This window comes from Monodelphis domestica, chromosome 1 (assembly GCF_027887165.1).
Source record: "Monodelphis domestica isolate mMonDom1 chromosome 1, mMonDom1.pri, whole genome shotgun sequence".
NCBI classification, from domain to species: domain Eukaryota; kingdom Metazoa; phylum Chordata; class Mammalia; order Didelphimorphia; family Didelphidae; genus Monodelphis; species Monodelphis domestica.
The window spans coordinates 602,379,350-602,402,115 of NC_077227.1; the positions used below are offsets into that span (position 1 = coordinate 602,379,350).

General features: G+C 38.0%; 1 long non-coding RNA gene across 1 annotated transcript in view; it reads right to left on the reverse strand.

Annotated features, from left to right (window-relative positions):
• The window catches only part of LOC103092475 (uncharacterized), a 313,263-nt gene that overhangs the window by 108,010 nt on the left and 182,487 nt on the right, over positions 1 to 22,766 (reverse strand). The window contains exon 4 of the long non-coding RNA XR_008915591.1: positions 18,949 to 19,971. This is a non-coding gene — a long non-coding RNA (uncharacterized LOC103092475). The remainder of the gene's footprint in view (positions 1 to 18,948; positions 19,972 to 22,766) is intronic.

Sequence of the window (22,766 nt, forward strand, 5' to 3'; positions counted from 1 at the left end):
GAAGTTGACCTCGATTCTTCAATTTCTCTCACTGCCCACATCTAATCTTTTATCAAGAGCTGTAGATTTCATCTTTGTAACATAGCTCAAATATACTCTTTTCTCTCCTCTGACACTTACTGCCACCATTCTGGATCCCTCCTCAATCTCACATCTAGACTATTGATTACAATACCATGATTGTGACTGCCTCAAGTCTCTCCATTATAATCTATTTTCCATTTGACCACAAAAATGACTTTCCTCAAGCATGTCCGATCATGTCACACTTCCCCCACTCAATAAACTCCAGTGGCTCTCTATTGGCTCAAATCAGGGTGCATGGTATGGCATTCAAAGCCCTTCATAATCTAGCCCCCTACTACCTTTCCAGTCTTCTTACACCTTACTTCCAACATGTCCTTTTCAATCTGATGACACTAGCCTCCTGGCTGTTCCATGAATAAGACACTGCATATCTTGGCTCTGGGCATTTTCTTTGGCTGCGACATCTCTGCCTACTGGCTTCCCTTGCTTCCTTTAGGTCCCAACTAAATCCCATCTTTTACTGAAAGACTTTCCCAGTCTCCATTAATTCTAGTGCCTTCCCTCTGCCAATTATATCCTAATTATCCTATATATAGTTTGCTTTGTGTATACTTGTTGCTCTCTTTGTAACATAGCTCAAATATACTCTTTTCTCTATTGCACAGTGAGCTCCTTGAGGGCAGGGATTATTTTTGTCTCTTTTTATATCCCTAGCACTTAACACTGTGCTTGGTACATAGGAGATACTTAATAACTGTTTGCTGATTAATCGGGATCAAGTTTATTCTCAGTGTCACTCCTCTATATAACACTCATGCAAGTCCTCTTCCTTTCTGCCTTAGCAAATGGCCTCTGTGAGCTCCTTTGGCCAAAAGTATCATCAAGTGGTGATCAACTTTCTGGTCATAAGTCTTGTGGAAGTTCATTTGGCTGATGAATAGATACAGGACTGACTTTGGGGCTTGATCTCCAGCTTTTCTAGCTTCCTACTAGGGATTCAACTGACTGGAACAGTATTTGAGCAACCAAGGTGACCCTCATTATCCCAATGAGACTTTGGAGTAAGATTATAGTATATAATGCCAGATACTGGTTTACATATTACAGAGTATGCTTCAGAATTTAATCACAATAGCTCTCTGAGGTACCATTCCCCGCCCCCACTATTACCAAGGATTAAAAGCTACAGCAATGTTGTAATGAAAGTGAATTGTAGCAAAGAAGTCACCCCATTCTGGAGAATCACCTGACTTTCCAGCATGAGTAGAGATGGAAATGAATAAGGCAGCCCTTTGGGGTAGCTTGTGGCTCAATGGATAGACTGCAGGGGCGGGAGTCAGGAAGACTCATCTTCCTGAGTTAATGTGGCCCCTGACACTTAGAAGCTATGTAACCCTAGGCAAGCCCCTTAACCATGTTTGCCTCAGTTTCCTCATCTGTAAAATGAACTAGAGAAGGAAATGGTTATCCGCTCCAGTATCTGAACCAAGAAAATATTAAATGGGATGATGAAGAGTCAGGCATGATTGAATTGACTGAATAACAACAATAAGGCAGCTCCAAAAGAAAAAAAAAGCTAGAGATGGAGATGGCAGTATACCTATACTACATCCAAACTGAATGGACTGAAAAACTTTCAAATTATAGAGACCTAGTGATAAAAAAACAAAATTGTTTGGGGTCAGGATGAGGGCACCATGCCCCTATTGTCTGGATCAGGACTTGTCAGCTATAGCATTCAAGAAGATACCTGCTACTAGGGATATTACCAAGGATGCTTTCTGTTAGCACAGTGTCTGGCATATGGTAGGTAACTGTTGTTACTGTTCGGTCATTTTAGTTGTTTTGCTTTATTTTATTTTTTAGCACTGTAGTATTTTATTATATATATATATATATGTAGTATAACTTATTTGGCCATTTCTTTATTTTAATGAATTAATGAATTAATTACTTTTTTAAAGATACATTTTAGTTGTTTTAGTTCTACCCTTCATGACCCTATTCAGGGTTTTCTTGACAAAGACACTGGAGTGGTTTGCCATTTCTTTCTCAAGCTCATTTTATGGATGAGGAAACTGAGACAAACAGGATTGACCAGAATCATAGAAAATTAGTCTTAGGTTGAATTTGAACTCAGGTCTTTCTGACTCCAGGCATGGTACTCTAGCCACTGAACCACCTAGCTGCTCCAGGTGATTAATAAATATTTATTGACTAATATGAATATTCAACCACAAAAAGCAATGTATAATAATAGACTATAGAACATTAACTATAAAAGAATGTAGGAGGGAAAGGAGGGCAACTTGTCACATGATCATTTCTATTTGAGCAGAGATATAAAGAATAAGATAACAATAAGGCATGCATTCATATATCACTTGAAATTCCATAAAGCACTTAGAATAGTTAATGTTTACATAGCGCTTTAAAGTTTGCAAATATTCAAACAACCTTATGAGGTAGGTCCCATTATTATTTCCATTTTATAGATGTGGAAACTGAGGCTGAGAAAGGTTAAATGACTTATCTAGGATTATATAACTAGTAAATGTCTGAGGCAGGATTCACATTCAGATCTTTCTGACTCCAAGTCCAAAACTAACCACTGTACCTCTTGGCTTACATACATTATCTCATTTGATTCTTACAATAATCCTGTAAGATTAAGGCTATTGCATTTCAGTTTTATAAACGAGGAAAAGGAGACTCATACAGGTTAAGTTCTTCAGCTAGAACGACACATTTGTCAAGGATCTGGGACAGAATTCAAGCCTAAGACATATTGACTGTAATGTGAATACTATGAATCCCTGCCTCTTGTGCATGGTCATTTAGCTAGTAGGTTATTTCTCCTGCCCCTCACCCCCACATTACCCAGTAATACAAGTAATTATGTAGTAGTATGGCTAAAGCCACCAAACTATAAGTATGTAGCCATTTTAATATTCTTAATAAATCTGTCTAACCTTGTTGGGACCATCTAGGTGGCTCAGTAAGGCACTTTCTTGGGACAACTAGGTGGCACAGTGCATAGAGTACTGGAGCTAGAGTCAAGACTCATTTCCCTGAGTTCAAATCTGGCCTTAGACACTTATGAGCTATGTGATTCTGAGAAATCACTTAATTCTGTTTGTCTCAGTTTCCTCATATGTAAAATGAATGGGAAAAAGAAACCACAAACTGCTCTAATATCTTTGCCAAGAAAACCCCAAATTAGATCATAAAGAGTCAGATACAACTTAAATGACTGAACAACAACAACATGTTTAGAGCATAAAAAAATCTGTCATTCAGTCAAGAAACAACCTGGTAGATTAAACGTGATCTAGAGATTATAGAACAGTTGGCAAATAAGTTTGATCTAGATTTCTAGATTTCTGAAACACCAAGATTTCTGAATCCCCGAGTCAGTTTATTGATATTCTGGTATGAAAGACACCATTCTTGCCTTGCAGTCCCTATGGGGGCCAAACCCTCTGACCTAGAGATAATCTGAAGAAGGAAAACTAACCCCATGAAACATGTTAAGTACTAGGCTATCTTATGACACAGTCTGAGACTGGCTTGATTTTTTAAACCCACTTTTAATTTCTAAAGTTGTATGTTCTCTTGTTCCTTGCAAATAAGCCTTGGAATTTGTGTTTTCAATTGTTATTATAATTCATCCTTCAGTTCAAAGAGGATCAATGACATCATAAGGTGGTGTCTTGATTTGTGGGTAAATTGAATTTAGAAAGGCAAAGTTGCCCCAAGTTGTTAGCCTCACTCACTTTTCAAGATCCATGCAAGTGGGGGCAGTTGGGTAGCTCAGAAAGTCAGTCTTAGAGACGGGAGGTCCTAGGTTCAACTCGACCTCAGACACTTCCCAGCTGTGTGACCCTGGGCAAGTCACTTGACCCTCATTGCCTATACCATACCACTCTGCTGCCTTGGAACCAATACATAGTATTGATTCCAAGATGGAAGGTAAGGGTTTAAAAAAAAAAAAAGAAGATCCATGCAAGTCCATGGCTCTGGTGAAAGCCAAGGTGCAGTGTGACCTTTGCATCTCCGATGATTGACCAAGCTCTTCCTAAGAGCTCTGCAACTCTTGCTTCAGCCATCTTCATGGTCATCGGGACAAATTGTTCTTATCTATTTATTCCACTGGTTAAGTCTTCACATGCTTGGGGTAGACATCCTCCCAAATAACAGAAGAGTTTGAGGCTGGTCAATTACCCTTATATTTTGGAACAAATAGTGATAGAAGACATAAAGAAGAGTGAAGTGAATATAAGAAAGCAGTGCTCACGAAATGTAATAGTGGATGAAGTGGAGCAGGGAGGAGGGGAGGAAGATGACTAGGGAATGATTGGAAGTTGCAATGAGGCAAATTTGGGATTGATGTCAGAAAAAACTCAATAACAACATGTCCTTTAGTTAGAGCTGCCCTAAAGTGGAATGGGCTGCCTAGGAAAGTGGTAGGCTTCCCTTCACAGAAGACCTTTGAGAAAAGACTAGATGATCAATTATCTGACATGCCGTAGAAGTGATTCATTCTCAAGCAAAGATTGGGCTGGATGGTACTCTGGTCCCTGCCAACTTTGGCATCCTCCATTTCTGTGATGCTGTGGGTATATCAATCTCTGAATTAATAAACCAAAAAAGATCAATGAGTAGGAGCTCAGGGGTCTGAGTTCAGAAAACAGTGAAAGAAGAAAGCCTCCTAAAAAGGAGGAGCTGGTGACACCAGGAAGTTAATGTATTTGAAAAAAGGCCAAGTTGCGGGGCATGACCCTTCACATGTTCTGATTTGATCATGGTCCTGAAGGAGAAAGGCTTCAATAGTTATACCTCCCTACCATTTTCCTTTCACACACAGACACACATTCCTGCATCTTCCTCCTTGTCATTTCTCTGGAACTTCAGTGGAGACATAAAGAGGATAGAAGGGCTCCCATTGAGCTTTATAATGCTAGCTCTAAGCTCTAGCTCATCTCTCAAAGAACAACAGGACTGCTAGTCCATACTCTTCTTGTTTCCACATCATCCATTTACAAAGCTGGTAGTGCATCTCAAGGAGAAATTATCCACATCATTGTGGGTGCTTCTCACTTCTCATACTGAACAAATGGGTCACCAGATATCTTGGACCAAGGTTTTATACCAGAGAACAAAAATACACAGCTTGTTAGCTTTTCCCCAAGCTTGTCCCTCTATAGTCCCAAAATAAATTTCTTTTCCTCTGGCTTACTCTTTTCTGAACTCTTCAGTTCATGTGTTTTTGTTGGCTAGGGTCTAACACTTACCATGTACGTCTGTGTGTGTTATTTGTAGCTATTTCCCAGCTATTATCTCGACCTAATAATGGTGCTGAATTTCCTATGTCTCCTTTTCCTTCCTCCCTTTCTTCTTCCTTCCCTCCCTTCCACATCAATTCAAACAAATATTTATTGGCCACCTGCTATGTATGTGTCTTACTGTGTGTAAGAAATACAAACATGACCAGAGTCCCTTAACTAAAAATGTTTACAACCCAGTAGGGGTATTAAGAACTGTGTCCAAACAGCTACAAAAGTAGGCAGTATATTATACCAATTTAGGAAAGAATGAAGATGAATCCTGGAAGAAGAAGAAAAAAACTATGTCTCAAAGCATTTTAGGAAAAATGTAGATTTAAAATACGACTGCTTAAAGGTGAGTTGCCAATGTCCTTCTTGTCTACAAGAGGACTAAAGAAATGGAGCAAGACCACAAGATATAAAATTGGAATGGGCATTCGACATCAGCTTTTGTCAAGAGGGTACTAAGGCCAGGAGAGGGGAAAGCGTTTTGGTTAGGATGATAAAGGTAGCCGGTGGCAAAGCTGAGACATGAATCCGTCATCTGTCTTGAATCTGTCGGAACCAATGCTTTCCCCTCTATACGTACAAAAAGATTTGCTGACCCTTAAAGCCAAATTGGTTCCATGATAGAAGAATATGTAGGGTATTGGGGGTAAGGAATGAAAAGTAATATCTCCATTGACTGCTCAGATTTTCAAGTGTTTTCATATAAGATATCATATATGGGTAAAACATCTCTCACTTTTGGAAGATGTCTTCCATTGGCCTTTGATTCACCAATAAAGCTTTGGTCAAGCAACTCAGAAAATGGTATGCCATTGTTTTTTCCTTATTCAATTACTACTTAGACTCAAGACAAGGTCCAAAGTCTTCCTAATAATAACAACAATGACAATAACAACTATATTTACATAGCTCTTTAGGGGTTGCAAAGAACTTTATAAATATCTTCTAATAAGGGGGCAGCTAAGTGACTCACTGGATAGAGAGCTAAGCTTAGAGATGGGAGATACCAAGTTCAAATATGATCCTAGGTTCAAAACTTCCTAGCTTTGTGACCCTAGGTAAATCACTTAACCCCCATTGCCTAGCCCTTACTCCCCTTATGCCTTGGAACCAAAACATAGAACTGATTCTAAGATAGGATATATGGAATTTTTTTAATCATCTCATTTTGTCTTCATAACAAGCCTGGAATTTTGATACTCCTAAATATCCTTATTTTCTAGATGAGGAAACTGAGGCAGATGGTGATTACATGGCTTGCCCATACAACTAGCAAATGTCTAAGGCCACATTTGAACTCAGATCTTCCTAATTTCACCTCTCTCTCTCTCTCTCTGTCTCTCTCTCTATCTCTCTGTCTCTCTCTCTCTCTCTCTGTCTCTCTCTCTCTCTCTCTCCCCTCCCCCCCAGCCTGTTTGGATCCTAAGACCATTTTTTTATTTCTTCAGGAAATATAAAAGATGGCAGAAGGCAACAGAACACAGATTTAGTTTAAGAATCAAGCTTACTGAGTCATATTTTTCTTTCTAATACTACCCCTTTAAATGCCTAATCTCGGATTCTAGACCTTTGACTGCCATGACATCTAGGACTAGATTAATTTTTTTTCAAGTGTTTAATTGTCAGAAGCTCAATTCATGTTTCTGGAATTGAAGTGAATCCTTACTTTGCTGATCTCTGAACTCCCAGAATATTGACTGGCACCTTCCTCTTCACTGCAACTCCACTGGGCCCATCTTTTTCTCTTGGCATATTTCAGCACCTGATTGTGAGCTTGGTTCTCTTGGAATGGATCAGCTCTGCCAAGATCCAACAAAAATTTTTAAGCTGTGTTACATCTCTGCATACACTACTTAGTTCCTCCATGCCCTGGCTCTGACCAAGAGCTGTAAGAACTTACCAAAACTATTTATTCCAGCATGAACTCCAAGACCTATAATCTGAAAGGCATCATATGTCAGACCTACCATTGGTCCTTTCACTCCCTTAAACCTTGTCTGTTTTAGAGCTGCTGCTCTGACTTTTCCTTCATCATTGTTGACTTATTGCATCACTCTATGAGCTTATACATGCAAACAGTCAAGGAAGCCTTAATTCTTAGTTTGTGTACCGAAGCTGCCCCTTACTTTCCCCTTTGAAACCATCAGCCCTAGACTTGGACACCAACATAGATTGGGTGGAACTGTATGGTATTCTATACATTCTAAAGTAGTTTTCCATATTTTATTTTGTTTGATTATCACAGCAACTCTCTAAAATGGAGAGGTGAGTAATATTTTCCCCATTTTACAGAAGAGGTAACTGAAGCACAAAGAGTTTAGAAATCTAGCTAGGTACTAAATTTTGATTGGGCTTACTGCCCCAATGCCTACCCAACTTAACCTTTTTAAGTGGGTAGAGAGATAGAAATGTCCCCCAGCATAAATATCCTAAACAAAACCAATTTTTCTCCTGGGAGATTTCCCCAGTAATACCATTTAAAATATTTCTATGTTACTAGAAGTTTGGAGATAAAATACTTAAGAGGGATTTGGGACCAATTCTTTCCAAGATAATGCCAAAGATCATAGATTTAAAGCTGGAAGTGAATTTGGAGATTAGCTAGAACAACACCCTCATTCTATAGATGAAAAAAATTGAGACACAGACAGTTGAAGAGATTTGTCCAGGGTGTCACAACTAGTAAGGGTCAGTAGCAGGATCTGAACCCAAGTCTTCCTGACTCCAAATCCAACATTCATTAATAATTTCTGAATCGCCAAATCTGATTTTTTTTTATTCCTCACTTTTCTTGACCTCTCTGAAGCAATGGATACCAGCACTCTTTTGACTGAATTTTCATGACATTATTCCCTCCCTGTCCTCCTCCTCCTACCTATCTGACCATTCCTTTTTAGTCTTTGCTTAAAAATATTTCATATTGTGTTCCCTAACTAGGAGTATTCTCCAAGGTTTTGTCCAACTGCAGCACTAATCACCTCTCTGTCTCTCTCTGTCTCTCACTGTTTTTCTCTGTCTCTCTCTGTCTGTCTCTGTCTGTCTGTCCCTCTTTTTAAAATAAACAGAAATCAGTTTTCTATCCCCTTTCACCCAACTAAAAAAAAAAGCCCTTATAACAATAGACAAGCAAAACAAATCCTTTCAATAGCTGTGCACAAAAAATATACATGTCATATTCTGTATCTTAAATCCTTCAACTCTTTGTGAGTCATAGGAAGTTTCATCATCAGTCCTCTGGAATCATTGAAGGTCACTGTACGGATCATTGTTCTTATAGCTTTCATAGTTGTTTGTCTTTACTATACCATTATTGTTCTATAAATTGTTCTCTTGGTTCTGTTTGTTTTATTCATTAGTTTATAAAAGCCCTCAAAATCGTTCACTTTTATAATATTAATGCTAGAGTACAAATTATTTCCCTGGTTCTGCACATTTTGTTCATCAGTTCATATAAGGATTTCCATGTCTTGGAAATTATCTGTTTCCTCATTTCTCATACAATAGCAGTTTATCACATTCAAATACCACAATTTATTCAGTCATTTTTCCAATTGATGAACATTCTTAGTTTGCTGTTTTTTTTTTTGCTACCAGGAAAAGAGTTAATATATATATATATATATGTGTGTGTGTGTGTGTGTGTGTGTGTGTGTGTGTGTGTGTGTGTGTGTGTGTGTATTTTTTGGCATAAAAGACATATTCCCCTTTCTCTGATACCTTTTGAGTATGTGACTAGCAGTGGTAAAACTAGGTCAAACAATACACACTCCTTAGAAACTTTTTGTGTATAATTTCAAATTACAAGTATTGACAGGTCTACCAACAATGCATCAGTGTGCAAAACTCTTTCCCATATCCCTTTCAATATTTATCATTTTGGGGATTATATTTGCCATTTTGATGGGCATGATATGGAATCTCAGAATTGGTTTAATTTGAATTTGTCTAATTAGCAACTTGGAGCATTAAAAATAGTATGGCTAGAGACAGTCTGTTCTTCCCTAGTCAACTATCTATTTGAATCCCAAGACTTATTACTAATTCTTTTTCTTAAAAATTTGAATTATTTCCTTATATATCCTGTAAATAAAAACTTTATCAGAGAAACTCGTTATAAGGATTTTCTCCCAGCTAACTGTTTCCCTTTTAATCTTAGCTTTATTGGATTTGTTTATGTAAAAACTTGTTTTAACATTACATAATTGAAATCATCCATTTTAACTTCTTCGATCCTATCTTTCATTATGTAAAGAATGTTTTTCTTATTCATAGACCTGGTAGGTAATTTTTTCCATGTTTCTCTAATTTGTTTATGATGTGACCTTTTATATCTAGGTCACTTACCCATTTGTATAAAGTGTGAGTTGTGGTGTAAATCTAACTTCTTTCATACTGCTCTCTGAGAGACAATAACAGTTTTTTACAGCGCCTATAGGAGACATTTTTTGAAACAGGACTTACATACAAAACAAATACAAGGAGTTAGAAGAGAGGATCATTAGTAGTGGGGTATGTGAGGTAGAATCAGGGAAAGCTTCATGCAGAAAGTGGTGGATAACATAGCTCATCATTCAGCCAAAAGTTATTCCATATTTATAGATCTTTGGGTGAGTAAAAACTGAAATTAAACTTAGTGATTAACTTATTCACATTTTATAATTAATAAAAACAACTGAGGTAACTACACTTGGGTAATTTCAAACTTGAGGTTCCCATCATAAATTGACTTTTGAGCTCTAAATAAGTGGTAAGGAAGTAAGTACCCCTAAGAATTGATGAAGGACAGCCAACAGACCAAAATATTTAGGCTATATTCAATTAATATGAAGAATAAATGTTATATTCTTGGAATGCTAAATATAAACAATGTGTATATTTCATGGATTGGGAAATGAACAGGGGATTATAATACATGTTCTCCCAAACTAGTAGCTTTGGAATTTTCCTAGAAGAGATAGGAGTTTTGTTGTTAGAATGACAGGAAGGAGAAAACTAAATTAGGGAATAAGGGTTGAACAATCATTCACTCAGATTCAATTTAACACTCACTAATTAAGTGCCTTAGTCATTTATTTCAATTATTGTCCAAAGCATAATGACCTAAGAATCTTTATTCCACAATGAGAAAGCAAGCTGATGTCCTGAATCAAATAGTGAGCATTTTGATGAAGAATAAAAATAAAACAAAATGTTCCCATCCAAATTTTTCTCTAAATTCACAGAACCCATGTACTTCCAAGATTCTAAATCCTAATGCATGACTTTCTCTTTGAAAGAGGCATAGTCTGGCAAGCTACTGCAGGAAAGATGTTAAGGAAGAAGATTTCAGAGATTAAAGAAAGGATGAATAGAAAGAGTTAGGTATAGTTGGAAGAGTAGTTGATTTATAGTCAGATGACCTGTGTTTGAATCCCAGCTTAGCCACTTAATACCTGTGACACCTTGGGCACACCACATAATTGTTTTGGGTCTTTGTTTGCTCATTTGAAAAGTGAGGGATTTTGTCTATGTAATCATGAAGGTTCCTTCCACCTCTGAACCCAAGATACCATGACCTAGATGCTATGAAGAGAATTACTACAATAGTTATTTTACATGGTCTCCAGAGCTGGGCTCCAGGTTCTCCCTCAAGTGGGGAAAATTTCTACTACCATATAATATATAAGCATCAAATTTTGGCAGCAATCTGAATTATCTTATATGATTGCCCTCTCTCCTGATACCAAAATGAAGAGGATGATCATTTTTTCTCACAAGTAATTATCTAAAACTTTCATGTTGTATATCTACCCTCTGGTCCATCTCAGAAAGTTGTGGCTAAGCTCTGAACTATGCTACGTAGAATAACTGGTACTGCTAACTAGTCTCAACATCCCTTCAGAAATCACTTGGTGTTTCATTCATTCCAAGAAGTTATCAAGCATTTATTAAGCACTTACTCTGGTTCAGACACTATGTTAAGGATTAGAAATACAAAGAAAAGGCAAAAAACACAGTCCCTGCCATCAAAGGGCTCAAATTTAATTGGAAAATCAATAATGTTTACATACATAATATGCACAGTCTAAATGGAAAAATAATGGCAAATACATATGAGCAGAGAGTTGGCTCAGTGGATAGAGAATCAGGCCTGTAGTCAGGATATCCTGGGTTCAAATCAGGCCTCAGATATTTTATATCTGTGTGATCCTGGGCAAGTTACTTAATTCCAATTGCTTAGCCCTTACTGCTCTTCTGTTTTGGAAACTGATACTTGTATTTATTCTTAAAAAAAAAAAACAAAACAAAGCATAACTCTTGTCTTCAGTCCTTCCATTTTAGAATCAATACTAAGTATTGGTTCCAGTGATGGGGACTTAAACTACAATGAGAGAAGGGGACCTATACCCCAGATGTTGTGAAGGTAAGAATGGCAAGATTTAACAAGTTTTGATGAATGGCTTCCATTTTTTTTTTCAGTCAAATATGAGAAAAGTTCCTTAACTGAGAACATGGAGGAAGCAGCGAGTGTAGTGGGAAGCCTGAGTATGATTAAAAGGTTTGAAATAGCCACTGCAGTAAAGACAAGAGAGGATCAATTAGGAAAGTATAAAAGAAAAACTTTGTAGCAAAGAATGTACAAGTGAAGTTATTTAACATAAATTTTTAAACACCATGAAAATAGAACAAGACGGGAAGATGGGAATAAGCCAAAGTTGAGGCTTGGGAAGCTGTGATTGATGGAAGGACAAGAAACCAAGGAAGTGAGTGAAAGAGGATAGTGTAGAGTTGAACCAATTCACCAATAGGGTGACATAGAAAATACTGCGCTCTGGTCTTTTTCTTGTATTTCCCAGTTTTTCATCTTGGAACCTTACTCCAGACTTGGAACTGATATATTATAAGTACCCTCCACCCCTTCAACCTCTTTCTTTGGACTGCTTCTCTGAGAATATCCAAATAAGGAAAGTGATTAGAACAGCCATGCCTCATCTCCCTCCAGACTTTGTCTATCATGCCACAGGTACCTTTGTGTCCTACCCACCCTATATTTCAGCATTCTCTAATTTGTGGTCTTTGCCCCCATTAGAAAGTTCCTTGAGGACAGAGTCTGTCTTTCTTTTTGTAGTTGTATTTTCAGAGTTAAGCCTTTTATTTTTTTTTTTAATGCTTATTACCTCAGGCAGCCAATGGAAGGATAAAGGCCTGGGAAAGAACTGAAAGGTAAAGGAATTGTGGCTCATCAAGAGGATTAAGAAGAGGGTTATGAACAGTTGTGTCCTTTTCATTCTCTTTTTAAAAATTTTAAATAATAAAGATTTGAAAAGCAGGTCTTTACTGTGGGACTCTGACCCATAATAAAAGGATACTGCATTTATTCTTGGACTCTAAGTCTTTCATTTCTTTTCAGAGTGTGTAGTTATCAGATTTGTAAATGAGCAAAGCTCATTTTAATTGCTCTATAGATGCTTCTATTCTGACCAATTTGGTATAATATTCTGTTCATGCTGCCTTCCCAGGCATAATTATGGGGTCAGAGAAGAATAAGGGAACAACTAAGTTCAACCACTGATTAGAAGAATCAAAAGACATATGATGTTCTCCAAAAGGGAGGCTTAAAATTCAAGACTCAAGATCTGAAATGGCAAAGAATCAGAGGAGTCAAGAAGAAGAGCAAAGTGGGAAGAGTATTTCCCATAATAAGGGTCACCTTTATCTACATTTTTCTGCTGCATGCATGAGCTGGCCAGGGTGGGAAGAAGTCAGCTGTTCCTGCCAACCACAGAATAGCTAAGGCTGAAAAATGCCCTGGCTATAGGAGCTCCTGTCTTCTCTTTAATACACTGAATTCAAGACCTGTGCTAGTGAAGAAAAGCAAAGACACCCAATGTCTCAAGTTCCTAAGTCTTCCTAAACATTATCCTACTAGGCAACTGAGTAGCACATCAGTCATGAATTACCTGTGTTGTCTGCATTACTTTGCCTCACACAGAAGCAGCTTCAGGACAACAAAGCTCAGAATTGTCTATTTTCTAGGACTCCTAGTTTCAGAGCATCTTATGTGCTTTGTGGATACTACCTGGCTCTAAGAGAAGCTGGAAGTCAGGTGTGAACACATCCAACATAGTAGATTTTTTACTATCTTTTTAAAACCATTATTATTAATTCTGGGCTATATAAAATTGAACTGATTCTGTTTTGTTTCTGCACAGGAGATCTCCACTATGCCCAGGATCATCCAAAATACAGTAGGCTCAGGGAAGCAGTAAGGTTTTCCATGAATCAGGGTTCAAGAGATGATTCTAATTAGATAATGTCTACAATAATCTATACCCTCTGGAATAAGAGTAAGCATGACCACCTACAATGAGGCAGAATGGGGACAGAAGGTTGTTCATTTTCTGAGAACTGTAAAAAGCCTGGCATTTTCCCAGCAGTACTATTCAGTTGGATATTGAATATTATATTTGCCAAGATGCCAACCTGGTTTAGTAACTTGTGATCCTTTCTGTTATCTAAAATCAGGTTAGTAGCACCACCAATTAACCACTGATTAAATTTGTCTTTTCAGAGCTTTACTATTTGAGAAGTCTAAACAAGATAGAGACAGCAGAAATGGTCTAGTCTAACTCTCTCATTTTATTGATGAAGAACCAAATATTTTCAAATGCCAATACTTGTAAAGCATTTAGCACAGTGCTTGGCACATAGTAGGTGCATATCAAATGCTGTTTCCCTTCCATCTCCCCTGAAGCTCCAAGGAGTGATTACTTGACCAAGGTCAACTATCTAACAAAGAGCAACCAGAATAAAACCCAGGTAATCTGATTCTAAACCCAGGGCTCTTCATGCCACACCATACTATCTACAAAGGTTCCCCACCTTCTCAAATAGGCACTTGAGACTGCATATGTATTTGTAATAATACTGTGTAGTGTGAATTGCTATATATTCCAGTAGGATATAAACTCCGTGAAAGCTGTCTATTTCTTGGCATTCTGAGCACCAAGCACAGTGAGTGCTTAATAAGTGAATGAAGACACCCTACATCTCATGTTTCTCCAAAGGGTTAATGAAAGAATGCATGAGCAGAGCGATAGCAAGTTATATATAGCATACAGTAAGTAAAGTGAGTCCCAAAGAAAGGAAAAAATTCTCCCAAACCCAACTCTATAAACAGACCACAGATTGGGGCAAAATGGAACTTGGCACATAGAGGCCGCAGTAAAGAAAGAAAACAGATCAAGTTACACAAAGTACAATTGAGAGCTGGGTCCACAGCACAATGATCAGCTGCGAGAACAAGGACGTGTGTTGTCGAAACTGAACAACACGAAGTCTTAGTTTCCTCACATTCATTCCGATTGACCCCAGCCATGTGCAGCAGGTTAATTCCCCTCCCTGCAGGTGGAGACAGATAAAATAAACTGAACTGGTGGGTGCAATGGGCTCCAGGAAACCTTTATTTCAGAATTTGATCCATCTCCAGAAAGGAAACAACCATGGACTTTGCTCTGGACGGTAATCTGTTTTCTTAGGGCAACAGAGAGATCCCTAGCTGCCAGAGAAAATACAACCGGTTTGGTGGCTGGTTTTTGGCAGGGCGAGTTACAAGGGAAGTTTAAAAAGACCACTTCCTACCTCCTGTTCCCAACTAAGAGCAAGCTGTCAATCTTGCAGGATGGTAAAGCTCTGGAAAAATCCAAAGGGGAGGCTGGGGAGTCAGAGGAGAAACACAAGCAACAGGTGCATCCCCCTGAAATCCTTCCCTGCAGGCGCAGGTACCTCTGCCAAAACCAGGCTTGAAAAAAGGTCCTTTGGAATTTGTTCAGAAGGGGGCAACAAGGCTGGGACCCCTGAAACTCATTCTGGGAAGACTGCTGCTTCTCTGGTCAGGGCAAGGAGAATTGCCAAGAAGTATCTATTGAGCCTCTATACCTATTGGGCAGAAAGCATATTATCTTACCCATGTTGATGTTTTTCTCCATCTATTGCAACCAGACTGGCTCAGCTCAACACTGTTATAGTGTAGTGGAAAGAACATCAGAGTAGCCAGGTGAAAGGAGATTCACTCAGGTTTTAGACCTGGCTCTATCACTGCCAAATCACGTTGCTGTTCAGTCATTGTTCAGCTTTGTTTGACCCATCGTGATCCCCCATTTGGAGTTTTCCTGGCAAAGATACTGGAGTTGTTTTGCCATTCCCTTCTCCAGCTCATTTGACAGAGGAGGAAACTGAGGTAAAAAGGGTTATGTAACTTCTCCAGGATCAGCCAGCTAGAAAGTGTGTGAGTTCTAGATTTGAGCTTAGGTTTTCTTGACTCAGAGCATGGTGTTCTATCCAATAAGCCACATAGCTGCCCTTTTGAGCCTGTAACTTTACACTAAAATGAGAGTATTAGATTAGGAACAAAGGTTCCTTTCAGCTCTAAAATTCTAAGACCCTGTGATTTTTCAGTGCTGGGTTCTGTGCTTTAGATTCACATATAAACACAGAGACACAGAAGCCAGTGTGATACGTGGAGAGAGTTGGGTTTGGAATCAGAAAGGACATAGGTCCAAAGCTTGGCTTTTCCACTTACTAACTCCATGATCTTGGACAAGTCACAAGGTTTCTAGACTATGAGCAGTCTTGGTAATGACTAAGGTTCCTTTAAGCTCTAAATCTATAATCTTTTGTCAACAAGGAGCTTATACTCTAATAGGAAACTCAAGACAGATGGTCAGCATTGCCTCAATTTGTAAGTACTGATAACCATGACATTTTTGTATTTCAAATCACTTTCACATATATTTTATTTGACTCTCATGACTACCTTGAGAGATAGGTAGGGTAGGTCTTGTTTTCCTTGTTTGTTGAGTCTTTGAGGATATGTGCTACTGCTGGAGTGGCTGCCTGAGGTCCGGGACCTCTAGTTATGAAGAAGAGAGTTCACATTCAACCTCAGCCTCAGACAATTGTTAGCTATATAACCCTGGCCAAGTCATTTTACCCTATTTACCTCAGTTTCCTAATCTGTAAAAGAGAAAAATAACAGACCTAGTTCCAAGTGCTGTTGAGAAGATCAAATGAGATAATATTTATAAAGCATTTTGTAAACCTTTAAGTGCTATGTAAAAACTAGTCAGTGTTATTATTACAAAACTAATGAGAGATATTTTATGGTATTTTAAGGTTTTCTTATTATTACATTTTAGGGCAGCTAGGTGGTATAGTGAATAGAATGCCAGGCCTAGAGTCAGGAAGACTCATATTCCTAAGATCAAATCCAGTCTCAGATGCTTACTAGCTATGTGACTGGGCAAGTCTCTTAACCCTTTTTGCCTCAGTTTCCTCAACTATAAATGAGTTGTAGAAGGAAATGGCAAAATCCTCCATTATCTTTACCAACAAAATTCCAAATGGGGTCACAAAGAGTCAAACATTACTAAAAAGCAATTGAACAAACAAAAATTATTTTATTACTTTTTATAGCAATGTTCTTTGAAAGCTATTAGAGGTATTATTTTCAATATTTACCGATTAGGAAACTATGACTCAGTAGGTTAAGTGACTGACCCAAGGCTACAAATCTCCATATGAGATGGAATGACAGTTGGAATTATAATCCATATCTCCTAAAACCTAATCTGGCACTCTCTCTTCTATACATGATATACAGCTTTATAGTTCCTTTCCTTGTTCAGTCATTTTAATCATGTCTGACTCTATATGGTCCCACTGGGGGTTCTGTTGGCAAAGATACAGGAATGATTTGCCATTTCCCCCTGTAACTCATGTAACACATGAGGAAAGTGAGGAAAACAGGATTAAGTGACTTGCTCAGGGTCAAACAGTAAGTATCTGAGGCTGGATTTGAACTTAGGTCTTCCAGACTCTAAGTCTACCATTCTATCCACTTCACCACCTAGCTGCCTATTTCCTTCTCATGTGGCCTCAAAAGAGACTTTATGTGTGGACAAAATTTGAGGAGAATAAAATTTAGGAAAATAATTAGGATGTGATTTTTTTTTTAACTGATGGTTCCTATTGCTATAGCAAAACCCACTCTCAGGAAACAACCTGAAATCTAATTCACATTAAGCATAAATAATGGATAACACCCGAAAGTGATCAGCCTTCTTAGGAATATGTGTAATTTTTAAAAAGAGGGATCAAAGTTTCGGGGGGAATGAATTAAATTCTAGCTATAGAATGTTAAGCTGTCAACCAGTATATAGGAAATGTATTACCCAGTCAGGGTTGTCTACTTATGGCCTCAACTGGATTTTGAAATTGTTATGTTGATAGTTCCTCTATTCATTGTGTCAAGGTAATGAATTGTATGATTCTCCTTGGTATCTATTCCTTAGAATTTTGTTCATTTATTATAGGGTTTACAGTTATTCCATAGTTCAATAACTTTTTTTTAACCTTTACCTTTTGTCTTAATATCAGTTCTAAGTCAGAAGACTGTCAAGGGCTAGGCAATTGAGGTTAAAGGACTTGCCTAGGGTCACACAGCTAGGAAGTGCCTGAAGCTACATTTGAAACAAGGTCCTCCCAATTCTAGGACCAGTGTTTTAGCCACTGTGCAACAAGCTGTTGTCATAGTTCAATAACTTAAAATGACCTCTTTTCCTAGAAAAATTCAACCCAAATTACACCACTTTAATCCTCCCTGCTACTCCAAGGCAGCTGATGATGCAATAGGATTGTGAGCTGAATTTGAAGTCAAGAAGACTTGAGTTCAAATTTGACCTTAGATACTTACTCCCCATATGACCCTTGGTAAGTCACCCAAATCTATTTGCCTCAATTTCCTCAACTGTAAAATAGAAATAATAATACCACTTCCCTTGCAGTGTTGTTGTGAGAATCAGATGAGATAATATTTGTAAAAAGCACCCTTACTCTTTCTTCCAGTTTCTCTGTGTACTTTTCCGATATTGTAATGTTTTGAGCAGCTCAGTTTCATTATTATTAACCAGTAACCCAAAATAAATTCATATTATCTGACCTGATGCTTGAGTATACAGAATGCCACCATCTAATCTCTTGCTCCTGGCACCCTATGCTTCAAGGACATCAATACTTGAACAATGGCTAAACTCTCAGCATTAGTACTTTTTCAAGGGTTCTGTTTCCAGTGTCTATGTAAATTTGGGATTATATTTTCACCATAATACATTTAGTCTCTTTTAATTCAAGCTACTATATTTCACATTACTTAAAAGCATGGGCCAGGACTTGTATTTTTCATCAATTTAGCCAAAATTTCTTGTCAGTGACATTCCAGGCATCATAATAGATACTGGGGATACATAGCTAGGTTTAGCATAGCTTTTGCCCACAAGAAGACTACAGTCTAATGGGAGAAGAAGGGTAAAGAAGAATAGACAAATAAGTACGATACAAGGCAGTGATACAAGTGTAAAGGAGAGGTCGCAGTAAAAGTTCCAGATAAAATTTGGAGAAAAGATCATTTTTAATTTGTAGGCAAATAATAATAGATAGGATTAGAGGCTATAGCTTCATTTGGGACCCCTCACTTGAGCAATTAGAATAAAGGCTCTCTCTAATTTAAGAAGTTTTAAAACAAGTAAATTTGATGAATTTCTCTTACCCATTGAAATTCCTTTGTTTGACCACAAACTCAAAATGGTGGTGTGATATCATCTATTCAGAAGTTTTCTTCAACAATACACATCACAATCTATCTATGCCTGATTATTCCACCCGACTCTTGTTTTTTCACCACAAAGCATCCACTCAATGTGCCAGAGACTTTCTCATTTTCTCTTATTATCAGGCAAGTGCCCATGAAACATTCTGGCTGTCCACTTGTCATCCCTTACTCTTGCCTTATGACCAGTCCATCAACTTTTCCTGTTGTTGGATTCCTTGATGATGTCCTTTACTCCTATTCTTCTTTGTTCTTGTTGTTGTTCAGTCTTTTGGACCCTTTTGGGGGATTTTCTTGGCAAGATACAAGAGTGGTTTACCATTTCCTTCTCCAGTTCATTTTACAGATGAGGAAACTGAGGCAAACAGGGGTAAGTGAATTGCCCAATGTCACACAACTAGTAAGTGTCTGAAGCTGGATTTGAACTTGGGTCTTCTGATTCCAGGCCTGGCATTCTATCCACTGTACCACTCTTTAGAGTTCCTCATGGGGGTATATGCTTCAGCCTGCTCATATTAAGCATGGGCTTCTCCATTGCTTTCTATGTGGTATTTCTCTTGATTTCTTTGAAGGCAGTAGAACATTATGTTTTGTTGCCATAAAGTAACACTGGTAATATGTTAACATTGAAAAGCCTTCACTTTCATCAGAAGCTTAAAGTCAATATTTTTTCTTCAAGTTCCTAAAAGCAATCCAGCCCACTCTCGTCCTCTTTATACTGTTGAGCGAGAGCTACAGCGTATCCTTCTATATATGAGCTGAAATCTTAGCAAGAAAAATTCTTCAGCTACTTGATTTTTCCTGTGTGATTAGACAGGCTAAGCTCCTCTGGCAAATATAGATTCTTCAAGGAGGGCCTGTGATGTCCTGAGGCTTGATTCAATCAATACAATATCATCATCCACAACCAGGAGCCTATGAAGAACTTCACCATCCACAGGGAATCTGTCTTCAAAGCAGTGCCTGCAATAAAGAGGGGGAAAGAAACCCACACATGATTTATGTGTCCAAAATACATCTGTTAGAGGATATTAACATTTTTAAGCCCTTACCTTCCATTTTAGAATGAATACTATGTATTGGTTCCAATAGCTAGGCAACAAGGGTTAAGTGACTTGCCCATGGTCACCCAACTAGGAAGTGTCTGAGGTCAGCTTTGAACCCAGGACATCCTATCTCTAAACCTTCCTCTTAATATATTGAGTCATACAGCTAGCTGCCTTCTGAGGATATTCTTTATGGCCAGTTGGAAATAGGAGCGGGATGCTCTCAGCCTACAAACCTACCTCCATATTGAGGTAGTGGTACAGCAATTCTCCAGATTTGGAGTATGATGAATCCTAAAACAGCTTCCCAGTATTCCTCTTACTGTGTAGGAAGACTTACTTCTGACAAGTTTTAGAAACATTTCCTCCTTTCTGGGTGTTCCAGAGGGCAACTGATAGGAAACAAGATGTCTTCTTTCTCTGCTTCCAGATCTATGCAGTAAGATCTTTGAGTAAAATAATTAGGAGTAAGAGATTAGAATGTTTCCCAATTTGCCCAAGGTCAGATAACAAAGGTTGTGTGGAGGATTATTTATGAATACAGGTGGTATGGAGCCATTTGGAACCATACAGAAACTTATCTACAAAGTTATAATTAGAGGAGTGGGAACTTCTCAGGTGGTTTAAGGTAATAAAAAAAGAAGAAAACAAGAAATAATTCAAATATTCAAAATACTAATCAATTTATTATGAGCATGAATCTTACCAGGGTTTTCTGTCTCTTAAAATGACACATTAGTGTTAGGAGACTGGCTTAGGGTGGTTCTCTCAAGTGAAAAATCAAAGGACTTATGGAATTGTTCATGATTTTTCCCCTTGGGATTCTATAGTAGGAATGCTAACAAATTTGGGAGGGAGGGAGGGAAGGAGAGATGGAGGGAGGAGAGAGAGAGACAAACAGACAGACACACACACACACACACACACACACAGATGCTGTGAAATGTTTTGTGGCAGTCAGTTTAACAGTACCTACAACCATGGAAGTGTATGAAAAGACTGGGGGAGATGGGAAAGGCAGAGAAGGAAGGTTTCATGAATGTTTCATGGCTTTATCCTGTTTGGTTTGAAGATGGATATGGAAAAGGAATCCAGTTAGAGAGATGGGAGACCATTGAACAGTAATGTGGGATAAAATCTAGTCCAGTTTATTTGAAACATAGAATTATCAAAAAGGTATAAAATCAGATAGGACAGAAGGTGGGCTGGAGCCATATATTGGATAACCTTTCATGTTAGGATCAGGAGATTTTTTTTTTTTCATTCAGTAGGCAATAGGGGAATCATGGAGCAGATGTGTCATGATCCCAGTAATGGAAGATGACTCAAGCAGCATTATAGAAGAGGGTGGAAGCAGGAATACCAATATGGAGGCTAGCTTGCATGAAACAAGATAAGGACATGGACTAAGGTGATAACAGTAAGAATAAAGAGGAGAATCTGAATGCAAGTAATATTTCAAAGGCGGAGATATCGGGACTTGTTAATTAATTGTATATTTGGAGAGATGGAGGGAAGAGAAGGGAGAAAGCATTCATTAAGTGCCTGCTATGAATGAAGAGTTTTACAAATATCTCATGTGAACCTCATAACAACCCTGAGAGGTAGGTGCTATTATTATTCTCTTCTTACAGTTGAGGAAACTGAGATATATAGTGATTAAGTGACTTGCCAAAGTCCACATAGCTAGTAAGTGTCTGAGGTTAGATTTGAACTCAGCTTTTCCTAATTCCAATCCTATAATTCTATTCACTTTACTGCCTAGGTGTCTCTCACCAGAGAGAAAGGGAAGAATAAAAGATGTATCCAACATAATGAATCAAGATGACTTGTAGAATACTGGTGCCATGAATAAGAATAGTAGTTAGGAGGAGTAGAAGTTTGGGGATAAGATAATTTAAAAAAATCATTTTTATATATGTTGATTTTGATGTACTGGCATGACCAAATTCTATAGGTAGTTGTAAACAGCAGTGTAACACATCTGGGGTTACTTCCCAAATTCCCATTTGAATTAGTACCTCAGCTTCCTCAGAGGGTTCCTGGAGATTTAGTAGTAGTATTATATACAGATCCCTATATGGTATGTTCCACAATGATTATTAGTTAGACTTAATTGGCTTTTAGAAAAAAAAAACATTTTTCATAAGGTAATATGGTGGAAGCTGTGGGTAGGAAAATGTCCTCCCAAAAGTCTAGAGTACACTCTCCCAAAATTACATTGATTTAGTGGAGAAAGTAGGTTCAAGCTTAGAGAGCACAAAAATATAACAGAAATTATTTTCTAACCCTTTGTGGAATCCTCATGAAGTTTCCCCTAATGTATAACTTTCTTCTGGGCTCTGAGAGTTGATGCCCTTGTAAAGTCTTGAAGCATCTTTTTCTTGGTGTGACTAGTTTGTCCTTGGCATGGTTCTCAACTGATGTCATCCATTGCTGCTCTAGAGACACCACTCCTAATCATTTGAAGTTTAAAAGGTTTTCCTCTTGGAGTAGAGGGAAAGGGTGAAAGAAATGGAACACTATTCTCAGTACCTTCAGGGCAATTCCCTCAACCATCACTATACTGGCCTACTGCTAGAATTTCCTGCTAGAATGTTCTTACTATAATATACATAGATCCCAAAATGTATCTGATTCTTTCAACCAATTACAATTTATTTCCTATATAATCTCATATCATATGATTTCATCCAATGATCAAAGTACTTC